This window comes from Bos taurus, chromosome X, assembly GCF_002263795.3.
Source record: "Bos taurus isolate L1 Dominette 01449 registration number 42190680 breed Hereford chromosome X, ARS-UCD2.0, whole genome shotgun sequence".
NCBI lineage: Eukaryota > Metazoa > Chordata > Mammalia > Artiodactyla > Bovidae > Bos > Bos taurus.
This window is the reverse complement of record NC_037357.1, coordinates 92538800-92549767: the sequence shown is the minus strand read 5'-3', so window position 1 is coordinate 92549767 and position 10968 is coordinate 92538800. Positions and strand designations below refer to the sequence as shown.

Below are 10968 nucleotides of genomic sequence, written 5' to 3'. Positions count from 1 at the left end.
TCACAGTAATCCAAGTCTATGGCCCAACCAGTAGTGCTGAAGAAGCTGAAGTTGAACGGTTCTATGAAGACCTACAAGACCTTTTAGAACTAACACCCAAAAAAGATGTCCTTTTCATTATAGGGGACTGGAATGCAAAAGTAGGAAGTCAAGAAACACCTGGAGTAACAGGCAAATTTGGCCTTGGAATACAGAATGAAGCAGGGCAAAGACTAATAGTTTTGCCAAGAAAATGCACTGGTCATAGCAAACACCCTCTTCCAACAACACAAGAGAAGACTCTACACATGGACATCACCAGATGGTCAACACAGAAATCAGACTGATTATATTCTTTGCAGCCAAAGATGGAGAAGCTCTATACAGTCTTTAGTTTTTTAGGCATATATATTCCTAAGTATTTTATTCTTTTTGTTGCAATGGTGAATGAAATTGTTTCCTTAATTTCTCTATTTTCTCATTATTAGTGTATAGGAATGCAAGGGATTTCTGTGTGTTGATTTTATATCCTGCAACTTTACTATATTCATTGATTAGCTCTAGTAATTTTCTGGTGGAGTCTTTAAGGTTTTCTATGTGGAGGATATGTCATCTGCAAACAGTGAGAGTTTTACTTCTTCTTTTCCAATTTGGATTCCACAAATCAATCAATGTAACACACCACATTAACAAATTGAAAAATAAAAGCCATATGATTATCTCAGTAGATGCAGAGAAAGCCTTTGACAAAATTCAACATCGATTTATGATAAAAACTCTCCAGAAAGCAGGAATAGAAGGAACATACCTCAACATAATAAAAGCTATATATGATAAACCCACAGCAAACATTATCCTCAATGGTGAAAAATTGAAAGCATTTCCCCTAAAGTCAGGAACAAGACAAGGGTGCCCAGTTTCACCACTACTATTCAACATAGTTTTGGAAGTTTTGGCCACAGCAATCAGAGTTACTTTACTCTTAATCAAGATTGTTTCAACTGTCCTTGGGCCTCTGCATGTCCATATAAATTTTAGAATAGGTTCATCTATATCTACAAAACAACCTTCCTGGGATTTTGATAAGAATCACATTAAATCTGTAAAGCTGTTTGGAGATCAGTGGCCTCATTTTTGTGGAATCTTCCAACTTGTGAACATGGTAGGCCTCTCGATTTATTGGGGTGTTCTTTAGGCCCATGCATCTGTATCTTATTATTATATTCTTGTGAATCCTGTATATGTTTTATCAATATATAGATGTTTCATTTTGGGGGGTGATTTTTAAGTGATAATGTGGATTTAACTTTGATTTTCACTATCATTTTTACTGTACAGAAATGCAAATATCTTTAAACCTTGATAAAAATATTTGTCATATATTAAAGTTGGCAGTGTATCTCAGATGTACAGAACAGTTTGCATCAAGCAGTGTTTTGTGTATCAGAAACATCAATATGGCCAAAATGTTGTCTTTTGTTTTGATATTAATAACAAATTGGTGTTTATAATATACAGTGTTACTGAGAAGGTACAACACTGGAATTATTTTGTTTTAAAATCACCATTTAATAAATAATAGCATAGCCCCAAAAGAAACATTCAGAAAGTTATGAAAATTAGGGGACAAGAAGTTTTGGTAGCATTTTTTCACATGTCATAGTCATCATTCCTTCTTGTTTGTAAAACTATGATTCTTGTAGTTGTAAGTTTTGCTTAGTTCCAACATGACAACATATTAACAAGTTTCCCCAGCTTTATTGAAATATGAATGACATATGACAAATTATTTTCAGTGTAGGCTTTTCAGTTTGCTCAAGATTATGAATCTTAAGTGGAGTGAAGCAGCATTTCCAGTTCATAAGTGGATCTACCGGTAACGTTATGTCTCCCAAATTAAGTTTGTGACAATCAAACCAATAAATTGCAACAATGAGAAAACTATTGGGAAAACACAACCAGGGAATGTTCATCTCAATATAGACTGGAATGTGTACTTTAAATAAAAGGATGGTTACTTGAGGTAGTACAAATGGCAACCAGGTATCAAGAAAACAGATGCTATCTTGGTCAGGAATACCTTTTTTTAGAATTCATAGTGTAACTATCAGAATGAAAGACAAAATATAGAATAGTCTCATTCATATAAGAAGTTGTCCTAAGAGCCAGTACCAAGGTAATGACTTCTGACCAAGAGATAAAATCATAACCATCACCATGGAAAATGACAGAGAGTAACTATGAACACTTAAGTAGAAGGGACATGGAAAAAAATAAACATTTAGGGCCCTCAGGGTTTGGTAGATTGCTGGACTCCTAGTGGCTCAGATGGTATGGTAAAGAATCTGCTTGCATTGCAGGAGACCCAGGTTCTATGCCTGGGTTAGGAAGATCCACTGGAGAAGGAAACGGCAACCCACTCCAATATTCTTGCCTGGGAAATATGATGGACAGAGAAGCCTGGGGGTTACAGTCCACAGGGTCACAAAAAGAGCATCAGACACAACTTAGCAACTAAAACAACAATCGGGAAAACTATAGTAGAAAAAGCCATAAGTAAAGGAAATAATTTGAGTAAATAGGCAGATGTGATATTTAGTAAACCTAGTGCCTAAAGGTACAAGAGTCTGTGAAGTAGGGTATAATGGAAATGTTTACCAAAAATAAAAGACAAATGTTAGTGAAATGCAAAACAAAAAACAAAAAAAACTATGAAAGTCTGATAGTTGCTTTTGTCTTCTCATTCCTAGCTGGACGAATTTAATCTTATATTCCCAAGTATAATAATAATAATACAAAAGGAATATAAAACAGCTGATATCTAGGGGCTTGTTGGTTTGATGGAACTGGCACTGAAAAGAGCAGTCCTCTAAAGAAGAGTAGTCATGTTTTTAAATTTCAAAAAGCCTTTCAAAAAGGCTTTCAAAAAGCCCATGAAATTCATGGGATAAAACACTGTTTCACTTTATTTCCCATCCTTTGCTGTCTCCAGTGGGTCTTTTGACATGTTTATGTTTTATTTAAGTTTCACTGCCTTAAATTATCTTACTTTTGATTTCTTGTATTTCATTTTGCTATACCACAATGCCTAGTAAATAAGTTCTGAGTCACTTGCACAAGTGTTGGGGAAGGTAGTGCATTTCCTCTTAGCTATATTTTTCCCAGTAGGCCAGCTCCACCTGGTGGCATCCACCTGAATGCAGACGAATGGCCCTGCAGCCACCTCTGGACACCACACCAGACATGGCTACTCTGCCTGGTGCTGGGCTTCCCAGGCACTAGGGGCCTGATCAGATATGCTGTGAGAGCATGTAGACCTGGGCTCAGGAAACTGCACCAGGGAGGGGCAGGAAATCCTCATATCCTCTTGGCTCTGCACTGCCCACTCTGTGCACTCCCCCTGAGCAGAGAGAAAAGTAGGGGCAGGGAGCAGGACAACTGGAACCAGGTGCAGTCCTGTCCAGGTTCTGAGGGCTCTTGACCAAGAGGTTCAGGCCTAGGCACCAAGTCACAGTTGACTTCTAAGTGCTGATTTAGTATCCACAGACTTGATTTAACTCAATTTTGGTTTTTTGCTTTTTGTTTTGGGAGTTTATGGGTGCTAATGGATTTGTACAGGGTTTTTTGGTCTGTGTAGATTTCTTAGTATTTTCTATGTAGACAATGTCATCTGCAGATATGGGTATTTTGTTTCTTCATTTCTCATTAACATTCAGTTCAGTTCAGTCACGCAGTCATGTCCGACTCTTTGTGACCCCATGAATCACAGCACACCAGGCCACCCTGTCCATCACCAACTCCCGGAATTCACTCAAACTCATGTCCATCGAGTCGATGATGCCATCCAGGAATCACATCCTCTGTCGTCCCCTTCTCCTCCTGCCCCCAATCCCTCCCAGCATCAGTCTTTTACAATGAGTCAACTCTTCTCATGAAGTGACCAAAGTATTGGAGTTTCAGCTTTAGCTTCAGTCCTTCCAATGAACACACAGGACTGATCTCCTTTAGGATGGACTGGTGAGATATCCTTGCAGTCCAAGGGACTCTCAAGAGTCTTCTCCAACACCACAGTTCAAAAGCAGTAATTCTTCAGTGCTCAGCTTTCTTCACAGTCCAACTCTCACATCCATACATGACCACTGGAAAAACCATAGCTTCTACTAGCCGGACCTTTGTTGGCAAAGTAATATCTCTGCTTTTTGATATGCTGTCTAGGTTGGTCATAACTTTCCTTCAAAGGAGTAAGTGTCTTTTAATTTCATGGCTACAATCACCATCTGCAGTGATTTTGGAGCCCCCAAAATATAAAGTCTGACACTGTTTCCACTGTTTCCCCATCTATTTACCATGAAGTGATGGGACCAGATGCCATGATCTTAGTTTTCTGAATGTTGAGCTTTAAGCCAACTTTTTCACTCTCCTCTTTCACTTTCATCAAGAGGCTTTTTAGTTCGTCTTCACTTTCTGCCATAAGGGTGGTGTCATCTGCATATCTGAGGTTATTGATATTTCTCCTGGCAATCTTGGTTCCAGCTTGTGCTTCTTCCAGCCCAGTATTTCTCATGATGTACTCTGCATATAAGTTAAATAAGCAGGGTGACAATATACAGCCTTGATGTACTCTTTTTCCTATTTGGAACCAGTCTGTTGCTCCATGTCCAGTTCTAACTGTTGCTTCCTGACCTGCATATAGGTTTCTCAAGAGGCAAGTCAGGTGGTCTAGTATTCCCATCTCTTGAAGAATTTTCCACAGTTTATTGTGATCCACACAGTCAAAGGCTTTGGCATAGTCAATAAAGCAGAAATAGATGTTTTTCTGGAATTCTCTTGCTTTTTCCATGATCCAGTGGATGTTGGCAATTTGATCTCTGGTTCCTCTGCCTTTTCTAAGGCCAGCTTGAACATCTGGAAGTTGACGGTTCACGTATTGCTGAAGCCTGTCTTGGAGAATTTTGAGCATTACTTTACTAGCGTGTGAGATGAGTGCAATTGTGCAGTAGTTTGAGCATTCTTTGGCATTGCCTTTCTTTGGGATTGGAATGAAAACTGACGTTTTCTAGTCCTGTGGCCACTGCTGAGTTTTCCAACAACACAAGAGAAGACTCTACACATGGACATCACCAGATGGTCAACACCGAAATCAGATTGATTATATTCTTTGCAGCCAAAGATGGAGAAGCTCTATACAGTCAGCAAAAACAAGACCAGGAGCTGACTGTGGCTCAGATCATGAACTCCTTATGGCCAAATTCAGACTTTAATTGAAGAAAGTGGGGGAAACCACTAGACCATTCAGGTCTGACCTAAATCAAATCCCTTATGATTACACAGTGAAAGTGAGAAATAGATTTAAAGGACTAGATCTGATAGAGTGCCTGATGAACTATGGAATGAGGTTCGTGATATTGAACAGGAGACAAGGATCAAGACCATCCCCATGGAAAAGAAATGCAAAAAAGCAAAATGGCTGTCAGAGGAGGCCTTACAAATAGCTTTGAAAAGAAGAGAAGCGAAAAGCAAAGGAGAAAAGGAGAGATATAAGCATCTGAATGCAGAGTTCCAAAGAATAGCAAGAGATAAAAAAAGCCCTCTTAAGTAAACAGTGCAAAGAAACAAGGTATACAATAGAATGAGAAAGACTAGAGAGCTCTTCAAGGAAATTAGAGATACCAAGGGAGCATTTCATGCAAAGGTGGGCTCGATAAAGGACAGAAATTGTATGGACCTAACAGAAGCAGAAGATATTAGGAGGTGGCAAGAATACACAGAAGAACTGTACAAAAAAGATCTTCACAACCCAGATAATCACAATGGTGTGATCACTCACCTAGAGCCAGACATCGTGGAATGTGAAGTCAAGTGGGCCTTAGAAAGCATCACTACAAACAAAGCTAGCGGAGGTGATGGAATTCCAGTTGAGCTCATCTACATGCTTTTCATTTATTCTTATTTTAGGGGCTAAAACTTCCTGTTTTTAAATAAGAGAGTAGAGGTTGGACATCCTTCCTTGTTCCCAATCTTAGTGGTAACCATTCAGTCTTTCACTATTAAGTATGAAGTTAACTATAGGATTTTTGTAGATATTCTTTACAGGTAATTCATCCCTATTCCTAACTTTCTGAAAATTTGTTATCATGAATTGGTGTTAGAGTTTGTCGATAATCTTCTGTGTTCCTAGATGTAATCATATTATTTTTGTTCTTTAGCCTTTGTGGATTACATTAATTGATTTTTTTAATTTTGAAGCAATGCTTCATACCTGGAAAAACTCTCACTTGATCACAATGTATAATTTGTTTTTATGAAGTCATAGATTTGTCTTTCTAATATTTTGTTAATGATAATTGTGTTCATGTTCATGAGGGATTTGATATGTAATGGCTTTTTTTTTTCCGGCATTGTCTTTGGTTTTGGCATCAGGTTAATATTGGCTTTATCAAGTGAATTGGGAAGGTTTTTTTCCTTTTAATTTTTGAAAAAGATTGTCTGGATTGGTGAGACTTCTTTAACAGATTCATATAATTTTCTATTTAAATCATCTGAGCTTGGAAATTTCTTTTTGGAAGATTTTTTTATTAAAAATTCAAGTTCTTTAATAGTGATATTCAGATGTCTATTTATTTAATCTTATTTGAGTTTTGATAGTTTTTGATTTTTCAGGAATTGGTTGTTACCTGCTAAATTGTTGAGTTTATAAGTGTATAGCTATTAATGCATGCTAAGTAACTCCAGTCATGTCTGACACTTTGCGATCCTATGGATTGTAGCCAGCCAGTCTCCTCTGTCCATGGGATTCTCCAGGCAAGAATACTGAAGTGTGAAGAAGATTCCCATCTCCCAGGGATCTTCACAACCCAGGGATCCAACCTGTGTCTCTTGCATCTCCTGCAAGGCAGGCTACTTCTTTACCACTAGTACCACCTGGGAAGCCCATAGTTCTTAATAGTATTTCCATACTATACTTTGTAATAGCTGCAGACTCCTGGAGGAGGTCATGGCAGCCCACTCCAGTATTTTTGCCTGAAGAATCCCCATGGACAGAGGAGCTTGGCTACATGTCCATGGGGTCGCAAAGAATCAGACATGACTGATCGACTAAGCACACACTGGCATTGGAACCATGAGTCTGCAGCTGGATAGCATTGCTGACTCAATGAATATGAGTTTGAGCAAGTTCCAGGAGAAGATGAAGAGTAGGGAAGCCTGGCGTGCTGCAGTCCATGGGGTCACAAAGTGTCGGACATGACTGACTGACTGAACAATAACAACTGGAAACATATCCCCTGTTTAACTCCTAATACTGGTGATTTCTATCATTCCTCTCGTATTTTTGTCAGTCTTCCTAGAGGGTTTTCAATTGCAATGATAGTTTTTAAAAAATAACAATTTATTTGCTTATCTCTGTTGTTTTCCTATTTTCAACTGATTTAAATTTTGGTGTTTATTATCTCTTTCTTGTGATTCTTTTTTGTTTATTTTTCTCTTTTTTCCTAGTTTCTTAGGATAGAAACATGTACTTGAGAACTTTTCTTTCTTCTAATGTAAGCAATTCAGTGCTATAAATTTCCATGCCAGCACTGCTTCAGAGGCTTCATTTTTATTCTGTTTTATGTGCATTTTATTTCCTTTGTGATCAACTTGACCCATGGATTATTTATAAATATGTTGTTTCATTTCAATGTGTTCAGAGATTTTTAATATTGTCTTTCCATTATTTCCCATTTTGTTCCCTTATGGTCAGAGGACACACTCTGTATGAAATCACTTCACTTCAACTTCTTGAGATTTGTGTCATGGCCCAGGATAAAGGTCTATGTTGGTGAATCTTCCATGGGAACTTGAGGAGAATGTTGGATCCCACAAAAAAAGATACCCCACATCCAAGGTCAAAGGAGAAGCCCCAGCAAGATGGTAGGAGGGGCGAAATCATGTTTAGAATAAAGCCCCATATCAGCCAGAGGTGCTTGGAGGGCTCAAACAAAAATTTGTGTGCAGCAGGAGACCCCACAGAGACTGAGCCAGTCTTACCTTTCAGTGTTTGAATGTCTCCTGCAGAGATACAGGTCAGTATTGGCCTGGCAGGGGCTCTGGCTGCCCCTGCAAGCCCTCTTGCAAGAGGTCGCCATCAACCCCACCATAGAGCCACCAGAACTTACACAGGACTGGGGAAACAGACCCTTGGAGGCCACAAACAAAACCTTTTGTGCACCAGGACCCAGGAGAAAGGAACAGTGACCCCACAGAGACTGACCCAGACTTTCCCGTGAGTGTCCAGGAGTCTCTGGTGGAGGCACGGATCAGTGGTGGCCTGCTGCATGGTCGAGGGCACTGAGTGCAGTTCGTGCACTGGACCTTTTGAAGGAGCTCACCATTATCTTCATTACCTCCATATTAGTTTGGCCTCAGGTCAAATAACAGGGAGGGAACACAGCCCCACCCATCAACAGAAAATCGGATTAAAGATGGCCCTGCCCATCACACAAGACCCAGTTTCCCCCTCAGTCAGTCTCTGCCATCAGGAAGCTTCCATGAGCCTCTTATCCTTATCCATCAGAGGGCAGAAAGAATGAAAACCACAATAACAGAAAACTGAGACATGGACTACAGCCTTGTCTAACTCAATGAACCTATGAGCCATGCCATGTAGGGCCACCCAAGACAGATGGGTCATGGTGGAGAGTTCTGATAAAACATGGTCCACTGGAGAAGGGAATGACAAACCACTTCAATATTCATGCCTTGAAAACCCCATGAACAGTATGAAAAGGCAAAAAGATAGGACACTGAAAGATGAACTCTCCAGGTCAGTAGGTGCTCAATATGCTACTGGAGAAGAGTGCAGAAACAACTCCAGAAAGAATAAAGAGACAGAGCCAAAGCAAAAAGACCCACTTGTGGATGTGACTGGTGATGGAAGTAAAGTCCGATGCTGTAAAAGCAATATTACATAGGAACCTGGAATGTTCAGTTCATGAATCAAGGTAAATTGGAAGTGGTCAAACAGGAGATGGTAACAGTGAGCATCGACATATTAGGAATAAGTGAGCTAAAATGGACTGGAATGGGTGAATTTAACTCAGATGACCATTATATCTACTACTGTGGGCAAGAATCCTTTTGAAGAAATGGAGTATCCCTCATAGTCAACAAAAGAGTCTGAAATGCAATACTTGGATGCAATCTCAAAAACAGAAGAATGATCTCTTTTCGTTTCCAAAGCAAACCGTTCAATATCACAGTAATACAAGTCTATGCCCCAATCAGTAATGCTGAAGAAGCTGAATTTGAATGGTTCTATGAAGACCTTCTAGAACAAACACCCACAAAATATGTCTTTTTCATTATAGGGGACTGGTATGCAAAAGTAGGAAGTCAATAGATACCTGGAGCAACAGGCAAATTTGGCCTTGGAGGACAGAATTAAGCAGGGGAAAGGCTAACAGAGTTTTGCCAAGAGAATTGATGCTTTTGAACTGTGTTGTTGGAGAAGTCTCTTGAGAGTGTTTTGGACTGCAAGGAGATCCAACCAGTCAATCCTAAAGGAAATCGGTCCTGAATAATCATTGGAAGGACTGATGCTGAAGCTGAAGCTCAAATACTTTGGCCACCTGATGCAAAAAGACCCTTTGGCCACACGATGGAAAAGACCCTGATGCTGAAAAAGATTAAAGGTGGCAGGAAAATGGAACAGAGGATGAGATGGTTGGATGGCATCACCAACTCTATGGACATGAGTTTGAGCAAGCTCCAGGAGTTGGTGATGGACAGGAATGTCTGGCATGCTTGTTCCTTGGGGTTGCAAGGAGTTGAACACAACTGAGTGACTGAACTGAACTCACCAATGAGAGGGGCACAGTTCTTGAGGAGCTAGCCTACTGTGTTCCCTCTTTACCTGGCAAAATAATAAAGTTACTCTTTCCTTCTCATCCATAACTCTGTCTCCATATTTCTGTTTGGCATTGGTGAACAGAAAACCAAGATTTTGGCAACACTGCTTTTCTATTGCTCCCTCTCGCCTGGGCAGGTTAGAGCACAGGTAGAGTACACACAGAGGCAAGGTCAAAACCAAACCTGGGGTAGTACAACTATGGAAGAGGGATAGAAATTTTCTGTGCATTTGCACAAGATGCAGATTAAAGCCTTTAGATCTACTTGGTAAATCTTGAATCTGTGAGATACCTGAATAGACAGTAAATGTTGCCACAATTAAGACCAGTCTAATGTTTGCAGCAGTGGACTTACCAGACAAATACATGCAGGAATTGGGCCAGGTCAGTGTCTGAGTGAAAAAGTTGGCTTAAAGCTCAACATTCAGAAAACGAAGATCATGGCATCTGGTCCCATCACTTCATGGGAAATAGATGAGGAAAGAGTGGAAACAGTGTCAGACTTTATTTTTTTGGGCTCCAAAATCACTGCAGATGGTGACTGCAGCCATGAAATTAAAAGACACTTACTCCTTGGAAGGAAAGTTATGACCAACCTAGATAGCATACTGAAAAGCAGAGACATTACTTTGCCAACAAAGGTCCGGCTAGTCAAGGCTATGGTTTTTCCAGTGGTCATGTATGGATGTGAGAGTTGGACTGTGGAGAAAGCTGAGTGCTGAAGAATTGATGCTTTTGAATTGTGGTGTTGGAGAAGACTCTTGAGAGTCCCTTGGACTGCAAGGAGATCCAACCAGTCCATTCTGAAGGAGATCAGCCCTGGGATTTCTTTGGAAGGAATGATGCTAAAGCTGAAACTCCAGTACTTTGGCCACTTCATGCGAAGAGTTGACTCATTGGAAAAGACTCTGATGCTGGGAGCAATTGGAGGAGAAAGGGACGACAGAGGATGAGATGGCTGGATGGCATCATTGACTCGATGGACGTGAGTCTGAGTGAACTCTGGGAGTTGGTGATGGACAGCGAGGCCTGGCGTGCTGCGATTCATGGGGTCGCAAAGAGTCGGACATGACTGAGCAACTGAACTGAACTGAACTGTCTG

General features: G+C 40.2%; 1 pseudogene; it reads right to left on the bottom strand.

The window, feature by feature from the left end:
- Positions 1–897: 897 nt before the first annotated feature.
- LOC132344350 (probable G-protein coupled receptor 160) lies at positions 898–8105 on the bottom strand (annotated as a pseudogene).
- Between the last annotated feature and the right edge of the window lie 2863 nt (positions 8106–10968).